Source organism: Triticum aestivum, chromosome 3B (assembly GCF_018294505.1).
Source record: "Triticum aestivum cultivar Chinese Spring chromosome 3B, IWGSC CS RefSeq v2.1, whole genome shotgun sequence".
In the NCBI taxonomy this organism is placed as follows: Eukaryota; Viridiplantae; Streptophyta; class Magnoliopsida; order Poales; family Poaceae; genus Triticum; species Triticum aestivum.
This window is the reverse complement of record NC_057801.1, coordinates 623817474-623829005: the sequence shown is the minus strand read 5'-3', so window position 1 is coordinate 623829005 and position 11532 is coordinate 623817474.

Here is an 11532-nt window from a genome sequence, read left to right as displayed (position 1 = left end):
TTTAAATTATAACAGTAATATTTTTTATAAAAATAGTAAAAAAAATTAAAAAATATGTTCAAAAAGTGCGGGTGCGGGGGGTCGGGAGCTCCGGCGGTGGAGCGGGGGAGGGTTGCGATGGGTGGAGCTAGCGGGGGAGGGTGCGGGTGCGATCGAGATGGAGGGGGATCAAGATCGAGATGGAGGGGGAATCGAGATCAAGTGTCCTCATGAATTCAAAAAGTGCCCATGAAATTTAAAAATATTCATGATATCAAAAGGTGCCCATGAAATACAATCGAGAAATGAAGACTACGATTTAAATACAATCGGTCTTAGCTAGCTATCTGTTCACAATCTTCTTGCCCTTCTTTTTCGCAAACGGAGTTCTTCTGTGGAACGGACGTCCTTTAGGTAGGGTGGTCCTGCTTCTTCTTGTGGTGTGTGCTGCTACTTCATTGTCGTCGTCATGTTCGATCTTCGGGTCGCCGTACTTGTCGAAGTCTTGCTCATTGGCTACTCCATCCATTCCGATGATCTTCCTTTTGCCTCTCCTCACGACAACACGACTGGGCTTTGGCGGGTCGGTAATGAAGAAGCATTGGTCCACTTGGGAAGCCAGTACCCATGGCTCATTTTTCGCGGTGACGTTTGCGCCCGCGGTCTTGGATTTGGCTTCGGGTATAACTATGGTGGTGAAATACCGGTCTTCTTTTATGACGTTTTTGGCCCATCTGACACGGAACATCGGGACCTTCTCTCCAGCGTAGCTCAGCTCCCAGATCTCCTCGATCCTTCCGTAGTATCTGTCCTTGTCGTTACCGGTGTAGGATTCCATCGTTACCCCGGAGTTCTGATAACCATCGCCCTTCATGTCCTTGTCCTCGGTGTAGAATGTGTAGCCGTTGATATCGTACGCCTCATAGGTCATCAGGTTGTGCTCGGCGCCCTGTGACAAGGCGAATATGAGTTGTTCTTCCGCGGAAGAATCCTCGTGTAAAGGGTACGACAGAAGCTTCTGCTTGAACCAATGCGTGAAACATGAGTTGTGCTCTTTGAGTATATCTCCGTCCGTCCTCTGTTGGCCTCGGTCATTGTACGTCTTCTTAATAAAGGTTTTGTGCTCTACCACCCAAGGATCGACCATGTCTATGTGTTGTAGCGCGACTGGGTTTGCTCTTTCAAAGTTGGCGAGTCGACCCTCGAAGTCGACATGCATTTCGCGGCGACCCTCATGGTGACCCCATCCAGCGAGCCTGACGAGGTGCCTGTTGACGGGCAGACCAACGGGGTTCTTGATGCCTAGATAATTCGTGCAGTAGGAGATGCACTCTTCGGTCAGAAGGCCCCTGGCTATGCTTCCCTCTGGACGTGACATGTTGCGAACGTATCCTTTGATGACACCATTCATCCTTTCGAACGACATCATGCTGTGCAGGAACGTCGGCCCGAGTTGGATGATATCCTCCACTATATGGACCAGCAGATGCACCATAACGTCGAAGAATGCGGGCGGGAAGTACATCTCAAGCTCGCATAGTATCACCACGATCTCTTCCTGTAGCCTTCTGAGTTGCCTCACGCCAATCGACATCCGAGAGATGACGTCGAAAAAGTTGCATAGGCCAAATAGCATTTCACGGACGTGCGCGTCCATGATCCCACAGATTGCAACTGGAAGTATCTGCGTCATCAGCACGTGACAGTCGTGAGACTTCATCCCGCTGAACTTCTGCTTCGCTGGGTCTAGGTATCTGATTATCTTCCCCGCGTAACCGTAAGGAAGTTTTACTCCTAGGAGGCAGGTGAAAAACTGCTCGATCTCCTCCTGACTTAGAGTGAAGCACGCGGGAGGGTTGTCATTTCCGGTCTTCTTGGCCTTTTTGCCTTTGCGACGACTTTCCGTGTCCTGCTTCGCCTCATCATCATCATCATCATCATCATTAGCGTGAAGCTCCTGCCTGATGCCCATTGATTTCAAGTCTGCCCTTCCTTTCGGCCCATCTTTGGTCCTCTCTGGCATGTTGAGCAGGGTACCAAGCGGACTCTCGCACACGTTCTTCGTGATATGCATGACATCAAGGCTGTGAGGCACACGGTGGATCTTCCAGTACGGCAAGTCCCAGAAAACAGACCTCGTTTTCCATACCTTCAGCAGCGGCTCTGGCGCCTTTCGCTTCTTTCCCGGCAGTGGGCAGTCTTTCCAATTTTTCAACAGCTTGTCTATTTCCTCGCCGCTCCTCGTACACGGGCGTTTTCGGGGTTCGGTTTCACCATTGAACAGATCCTTGCGTTTCCTCCATGGGTCATCGTCGCGAAGCCACCTTCGATGTCCCATGAACACGGTTTTCGAAGACCCGGGATCTCTATCTAGCTGGCGATACGTTGTGTCATCCATGCACCTTACGCATCCAGAAAATCCGTGGACTACCTGCCCCGCGAGATATCCGTAACCGAGATAGTCGTGCACCGTCGTGAGCAGTGCGGCTCTCATAGGGAAATATTCTTTCTCTGCGGCGTCCCACGTATTGGCTGGCGTTTTCCACAGCGTGTCAAGCTCCTCTTTCAGCAGCCCCAGATACAGATTGATGTTGTTCCCTGGTTGTTTCGGCCCTTCAATTAGCATACTCATGTGAATGTACTTCCTCTTCATGCACAACCAGGGGGGAAGGTTGTACATCCACACAAACACATGCCAGATGCTATGTGTGCTTCTCTGGCTGCCAAACGTATTGACTCCATCGGTGCTCGCGCCCAGCACGATGTTCCTTGGATCGTTCCCAAATTCTGGGAATTCGAAGTTCAACGCTTGCCACTGGCTCGCATCCTTAGGGTGACTCAGCATCTTGTCTTTTTTATCTATCTCCGGATCATTTGCATCATCTTCTCGCTTCTTCTCCTCCCTATCCGCGTGCCAACGCAGGAGCTTTGCTACCTTAGGGTCCGCGAAATACCGCTGCAGACGAGGAGTGATCGGAAAGTACCACACCCATTTTCGAGGAGCTTTCTTCCTCCTCTTGTATCGAGTGACGCCGCACACCGGACATATGGTAGACTCCGCGTGCTCGTCCCGATAAATGATGCAATTGTTGATGCACACATGGTATTTCACGTGCGGTAAATCCAGAGGACACACGATTTTCTTCGCCTCCTCGAAACTAGTCGGGCACTTGTTCCCCTTGGGAAGACGTTCGTGCCAGAATGACATGTTCTCGTCGAAGCATGCGTCGGTCATTTTGTGTTTTACCTTCATCTCCAGAGCCATGAGCGTTACTTTCAGGCGGGTATCCTCGGGCCTGCATCCTTCATACAATGGAGTAACCGCGTCTATCTCCAGTTGATCCAGCTTGGCTTTCTCTCGGGCGGCAGCTCTTGCGTTATCCGTCCGCTTGAGAAGCAGCTCTTGAATATGAGGGTCCTGCACCCAGCCTCCATCGTCGTCTGCCCCGGCATCTTCATCTTCATGATCATTCCCTTCGTCTTGATCTTCCTCATCATCATGTACGACATCTTCTACATGATGACTGTGTACAGCATCACCGTCGTGATCATGTCCTAGAGATTCTTCGTCTTCTCGCCCGCCCTCGCCGCGGTGGTACTTGTCTTGTTGCCCTTCCTCATTTCTTGCCCGGCCCCGGCCATGGACGACTTGATAGTCATCTTCATCACCTTGCCACCGATAGCCATCCATGAAACCACGCAAGAGCAGGTGGTCCCGCACCTGCCCGGAATCCGGGTCCGCAATAAGGCTCTTCAGCTTGCATCTTCGACATGGACATCTTATCTCTGTCTCGTTCTTTTGAAGCACCTCGGCCTTCGCGGAGCTCAAAAACCTATTCACGATGCCTTCAGTCATCGTGCGGACCATGGTCGCCTGCGGGGTAGAGCAAAACGATATGTTAGAACCAAGAAAAAATTTGGCATGACCTTCCCTAAAAATAGGACCAAAAAGAATGCATAGTGCCAAAATTCTCGCCGAAACGGAAATGAATCAAAACATTCCGGCAAAATATTGGCAACTATCGCATATTTCAAATACCGGTACCTTCAAACACAAACATATATGCAACACCACAAACACATGCAACACCACAAACATACATAGATCTAGCTAGGCCACAAAAAGTGCATGTGCACGTTGTTGGAGCGAGCTAGGGAGAAAAAAAAGTAGATCTATATCATGAAGATAGCTTTCCCTTACTTACCTATCAAAAAAAGGTAATTTCACCACTTAATTTTGTTGAATCTATGGTGGAAATGAGGTGAGGAGGAGGAGATGGCCGAAAGCTTGGAGAAGGAGGTGGATGGAATGAAGTGGGGAAAGTGAGTGGGTAGGTGTGGGCTGTCCAAAATATCTTGTTGGTCCCAGGTTACTAATGGCGCACCGTAGGAAAATGCTCCATTAGTAACCCTGGTTACTAATGGCGCATCAGCCTACGGTGCGCCATTAGTAGTTTTGCAAAAAAGTAAAAAATAATAAGTATATATACTAATGGCGCATCTCCTCTAAGTGCACCATTACTAGTTTAAACTAGTAATGGCGCACTGTGCCACGATGCGCCATTAGTAGTTTTGCCAAAAAAAGAATAAAACAAAATTTACAGTAATGGCGCACTGCCTGCTTGGTGTGCCATTAGTAGTTATAGATAGTAATGGCGCATTATGGACCCGATGCGCCATTAGTATGTATGGGAAAATGGAAAAAAATAATAATTCATACTAGTGGCGCACCCTGTTTACGGTGCGCCATTAGTGTCTTCCACACTAATGGCGTATCACAAACAGGTGCGCCATTAGTATATAGTAGTGGCGCACTGCTTCCACGGTGCGCCATTAGAATCAATCCTATCTATAGCCCTTTTCCTAGTAGTGCAGCCTCCACTTGCAAATCTCGCACCCATGCTAGTGCTCTTCTGCTGCAGAAGCCGCCGCCTTCGCTCACTGTCGTCGCCGGAGTTTTGTCGTCCGTCCCAGAAGCCATGACTTGCTGTTGGAATCAACTATAAGTTATTGTGTCCCACCTAAGCACAATGTCCTCGCTAGCCTAGTGGTCATCGCCGCGCATGCTAATCTGGGGGATCTGGGGTTCAAATCCCAGGCGCCCCTATTTTCCTTTTTGCTCTCTATTGTTGATTCTCCAGTCCAGATCAGTTCGACGTGATGTGTATTCTAGGGCCGAACCCCTGTCACATCATAGATGCATTCCAGCACACCTGGTTGACCACGCTTTCAATCATCCAGGGGGTCTTGGGTTCAAACCCCATCACACCCTCTCTTTATTTTGTTTTGAGTTCTGTTTTGTTCCCCAGCACACAAACTTAGGCCTCATTTGCTTCTGGCCACTGCACTGTGCTGCAATCCGGCCGGTGCATATTTTTTCCCACTCTATGTATTTTAGCATTTTCCAGTGCATTCTTATTTACAGGAAATGCCATTGTTTTACATTGTCAATAACTTTATATCTATGCATCCAAATGAAACATGTTATATATGTAAAATGCTTAGAGTTTCATACAGTTTCACAATATCCAACCTGCATCCATGTTTAAAATGTTTAAACTTGTTGTTTGCATTATTTTGCATGAATGACATGTTAAAATGGTTTATTTCATAACTTAATAACCGTAGCTCTGAATTTATTAAACTTTTTATGTAACTTGTCTAGAAAAATGCATGGATTAACATGGTGCACTTTAACTTGTTGTTTAACAACTTTAACATAATGTTTTGTACAGATCTGGGCCAATTTTAAAATTTGCATATGAGGACTTACCGGAATTGTTATATGTTGTCTCCGGCCTCATTTAAACTTGCTTGTTGTGATGTTCTTGTATGCATCATCTCGTGCCATGTGTAGCATCATGTAGCCTTGTCAGGCATCATACTTGGTTGAGCATCATGCCATGTTTATGTGTTGTGTGTTTACCGTGTTGTTTGCTTCTTTCTAGTTGTGTTTCTTCTCGATAGTTCGGGTTACATTGCGATTGTGAGGATTCGTTCGACTATGGTGGTTCGTCTACTTCATGGAATCAATCTTCTTCCTAGTGGGATTTCAGCCAAGACGATCGTCATCTTGCATCTCACTACTATCTTTGCTATGCTAGTTGTCTCGATGCTATCGCTATGTCGCGCTACCTTGCCATGACAACCTCTAACCTTTTCCACCATCCTAGCAACCATTGTTTGGCTATGTTACCGCTTTGCTCAGCCATCTTATAGCATTGCTAGTTGCAGGTGCAGTTGTAGGTTGTTCCATATTGGAACATGGATATCATGGGATATCACAATATCTCTTATTTAATTAATGCACATATATACTTGGTAAAGGGTGGAAGTCTCGGCCATTTGCCTGGTGTTTTGTTCCACTCTTGCCACCCTATTTTCCATCATACCTGTGTTATGTTCCTTGATTTTGCGTTCCTAACAAGGTTGGGGTTTATGGGCCCCCTTGACAGTTCGCTTTGAATAAAACTCCTCCAGCAAGACCCAACATTGGTTTTACAATTTGCCCAACATAGTAACTAAACATGATATTAAACCTGACGCATAGGGAGTTAGCGCTACCCGAGGAGTAATTTAACATAATACAGGGGGGCCACTGCTGGTGGTGTTGGTCGCAAAAAAGAGCCACTTGCGGTGCCACCCCTTCACCTGGGGTTTTCGGTTGCCGTACGTAGTGTTCATCCGTTCATGGCCTGAGATGAGATACGTGCGGCTACTATCAGGGTGTCGGCATGTCGGGAGGTCTTGCTGGACTTGTTTTACCATTGTCGAAATATCTTGTGAACCGGAATTCCGAGTTTGACCGGGTTGTTCCGGGAGGAGGATTTTTCCTCTGTTGATCGTGAGAGCTTGTCGTGGGCTAAGTTGGGACACCCCTGCAGGGTTTAAACTTTCGAGAGTTATGCACGCGGTTATGTGGCAGATGGGAATTTTCAATATCCGGTTGTAGAGAACTTGAGACCAGATCCGAAATAAAATACACCAACCGCGTGCGTAACCATGACTGTCTCTTTTCGAGTGAGTTCGAGAAGAGAACACAGTGGGGTTATGTTTGAATGTAAGTAGTTCAGGATCGCTTATTGATCATTACTAGTTTGCGACTGTTTGCGTAGTTTCTCATCTTACTCTTGTACTCATAAGTTAGCCACCATACATTGCTTAGACGCTTGCTGCAACCTCACCACTATCCATTCCATACCCATTAAGCTTTGCTAGTCTCGATACCCATGGTAATGGGATTGCTCAGTCCTCGTGGCTCACAGATTACTACAACAGCAGTTGCAGGTACAGGTAATGCGATGATCTGACGTGAGTGTGATGTTTACTTGTTTGGAGTTCTTCTTCTGGTTCTTCTTCGATCAGGGGATAGGTTCTGGGTCGGTAGCCTAGGCTAGCAGGGTGGATGTCGTTTGAGTTTCTATCTGTGTTTCATCCATAGTCAGATGTTGTTCTCATGTATATGATGTTCGATGTATACTTGTGGCATTTGTATGCTTTTGCGTGTATCCATCTGTTATGCAATGGTACGATGTAATGATATCCACCTTGCAAAGCGTCTTCAATATGTGGGTCTATCCTTGGTGGGACCTTCGAGTTCCTCTCAGATAGGATCACATATTGGGCGTGACACCTCTTCCCGGGCAAAATGCATCTGGACAACGTACTTCAAGTGCTCCCAAGAGGGGGCGACAAGAAGCACGCCATCCCCTGCACCTTGCAGGGAAAAAGCACCATCGAAATACATAATCCATTCTTGGGGTGATTCCTTGCCGAGGATAACTATCTCCGTCACTTCCTCGTCAGGGGTTGGCATCCATTCTGCAATAAACTCTGCCAATGCACTGCTCTGTATTGTTGATCTGCTGTCAAACTTCAAACCAAAACTGGATAATTCCATAGCCCACTCCACTATTCTGCCAGTAGCCTCAGGGTTTTGGAGTATTCTTTGCAATGGGAAACGAGTGACAACTGTGATCTCATGGGCTTGGAAGTAGTGGTGCACTTTCCCTAAGGACATGATGAGACCAAAGATCAACTTTTGCATGCTAGAGTACCTCGATCTAGCCCCGTATAACAAGGAGCTGACGAAGTAGACTGGGCGTTGCACCACTTTATTCCTTAATGTGTCCTTGCGGTTCCTCTCGCTTCCATACTCATGACTATCATCATACTTATCTAACTCTCACGGTCCTTGTTCGCTCTCTACTTCGTTCACTTCCCGCTGCGCCACCAAGGCTGCACTAACCACTTCGTTGGTTGCCGCTAAGAATAGCAGCAATGGCTCTTTTGGTTTGGCAGCAACCAGGATAGGCATAGAGGACAAGTAGGTCTTTGATATATCTCCAATGTATCTATAATTTTTGATTGTTCCATGCTGTTATATTATCATTCTTGGATGTTTCATAATCATTTTATAGTCATTTTATATCATTTTTTGTACTAACCTAGTAACATAGTGCCAAGTGCCAGTGGTTGTTTTCTACATGTTTTTTACATCGCAGGAAATCAATACCAAACGGAGTCCAAACGCAGCGAAACTTTTTGTGGATTTTTTTGGACCAGAAGACATCCAATGGGCGGGAGAAGCGACTGGGGGTGCTTCGAGGGTAGCACAACCCACCAGGACGCGCCAGGAGGCCTAGGCGCGCCCTGGTGGTTTCTGCCCACCTCGGGTGCCCCCTGAACCGACTCTTTGCTCTATAAATACCCCAATATTCTAGAAAACCTAGGTGAATCGACGAAAATCAATTCCAGCCTCCGGAAAGTCCAGAACCACCAGATCGAATCTAGACACCGTCACGAAGGGGTGCATCATGTCCATTGGTGCCTCTGCGATGATGTGTGAGTAGTTCTTTGTAGACCTACGGGTCCGTAGTTAGTAGCTAGATGGCTTCATGTCTCTCGTTTGATTCTCAATACAATGGTCACTTGGAGATCCATACGATGTAACTCTTTTGCAGTGTGTTTGTTGGGATCAGATGAACTTTGAGTTTATGATCAGATCTATGTCTATATCCATCAAAATTATTTTACTCTTGTTTGATCTCTTATATGCATGATTGCTTATAGCCTCGTATTTCTTCTCTGATATTTGGGTTTTGTTTGGCCAACTTCATCTATTTATCTTGCAATGGGAAGAGGTGGTTTGTAGTGGGTTCGATCTTATGGTGCTTGATCCTAGTGACAGAAGGGGAACCGACATGTATGTATCGTTGCTACTAAGGATAAAACGATGGGGTCTATTTCTACATAAATAGATCTTGTCTACATCATGTCATCGCTCTTATTGCATTACTCCATTTCTCCATGAACTTAATACACTAGATGCATGCTGGATAGCGGTCGATGTTTGGAGTAATAGTTGTAGATGCAGGTAGGAGTCGGTCTACTCATCTTGGACGTGATGCCTATATAATGATCATTGCCTGGATATTGTCATGATTATTTGAAGTTTTATCAAGTTCACAATAGTAATTTGTTCACCCACCATTTGCTATTTTTCTCGAGGGAAGCCACTAGTGAAACCTACGACCCCCGGGTCTCTTTCTCATATTATTTGCATTTGTGATTTATTTTCCTTTGCTTTTATTTTCAGATCTATTAAACCAAAAATGCAAAAATACCTTGCTGCACTTTGTTTTATTTGGCTTTTGATCTATCAATATTTACAACTCTCTCACGTCCGTTTGCGAATTTCTGGCCTGCTACCCAAAAGGGATTGACAACCCCTTTTAGACGTCGGGTTGCGAGTATTTGTTATTTGTGTGTAGGTGTTGTTTATGTAGTGTTGCTTGCTTCTCCTACTGGTTCGATAACCTTGGTCTCATCACTGAGGGAAATACCTACCGTCGCTGTGCTGCGTCATCCCTTCCTCTTTGGGGAAATATCGATGTAGTTCAAGCAGGCACCAAAAGGAATTTCTGGCGCCGTTGCCGGGGAGGATCACGTCAAGATAGTCTCCCGGCAAGGTGCCAATTTCAGGCGCCATTTTCGGGGTGTATCTTCAACACCTACTAGGTTCCTAATCACAAATCTCAACTCCTCGCAGTTTACATCATTTGCCATTTGCATCTCGTTTTCCTCTCCCCCACTTCACAAAAAAATACCATTGTATTCGCCTTCTTTTTCATTCACCATTTTCTTGTTGGATCTATTTTTGAGTGCAATCTTGTTGCATATTCACTATGACTCAAGAGAACACCAAGTTGTGTGATTTCTCAAATACCAATTGTCTGTGTCAAAACCGGCGGATCTCGGGTAGGGGGTCCCGATCTGTGCGTCTTGGGCTAATGGTAACAGGAAGCAAGGGACACAATGTTTACCCAGGTTCGGGCCCTCTCGATGGAGGTAAAACCCTACTTCCTGCTTGATTAATATTGAAGATATGAGTAGTACAAGAGTAGATCTACCACGAGATCATAGAGGCTAAACCCTAGAAGCTAGCCTATGATGGTATGATTATAATTGTGATCGGCCTTCTAAGGACCAACCTCTCCGGTCTATATAGACACCGGAGAGGGCTAGGGTTTACATGGAGTCGGTTACAAGGAAGGAAATATCATATCCGGATCGCCAAGCTTGTCTTCCACGCAAAGGAGAGTCCCATCCGGACACGGGCCGGAGTCTTGAGTCTTGTATCTTCACGCTCCAATAGTTCGGACGATGTATATAGTCCGGCTGTCCGGATACCCCCTAATCCAGGACTCCCTCAGTAGCCCCTGAACCAGGCTTCAAAGACGATGAGTCCGGCACGCAGTCTTGTCTTCGGCTATGCAAGTTGGGTTCCTTCTCCGAATACTCCAAGGTAATTATCGAACACGTAGACCGTGTCCGGATCTGCAAAATGATCTTCATATATCACCGTAGAGAGAACGATATTTCACAAATGTACTCTGCTGACAACTTTTTAGATGTAACATGTCATTACGGTTGGGTCATTATTCGAACCGTTTTCCTTCAACCAGCCACAGCGCATATTGCGAGGCGGTTTCCTTGACACGTCTTGTCAAAGCAGAGATCGTGTCCCCTTATCAAGGGATTCTCCTCAATACGGGTATGGGTAATCCCGCCAGGCCATCAATCGTGGCGCTTGGGAGGTAAGCGATTCCCAACGGACAAGTGGGGACGCGCACCGCTTTCGTCTCCTCTATAAAGGGATAAGAGTTCCCCATTTTCACCCACGCCTTCTTCCTCCTTTGCCCACTCTGGCCCCCTCGAGCTCCAGTGCCCTAGCCCAAGTCTTCTCCGCACAGCTAAACATGTCCGGAGCAGGAGGCAAGTGGGTGGCTTCCATCGTGAAGGAGAAGGATATCGCGAATCTTCGGGCGGCCGGATACTTGGCCACGGACATAGCGCACCAGCTACCAGACGACGGGCAGGTTAGTCCAACTCCGAGAAGAAGAAGAAGAAGAAGAAGAAGAAGAAGAAGAAGAAGAAGAAGAAGAAGAAGAAGAAGAAGAAGAAGAAGAAGAAGAAGAAGAAGAAGAAGAAGAAGAAGAAGAAGAAGGTCAATTATAATCCGCAGGAGTATAATAATAAGTGTGAATGTGA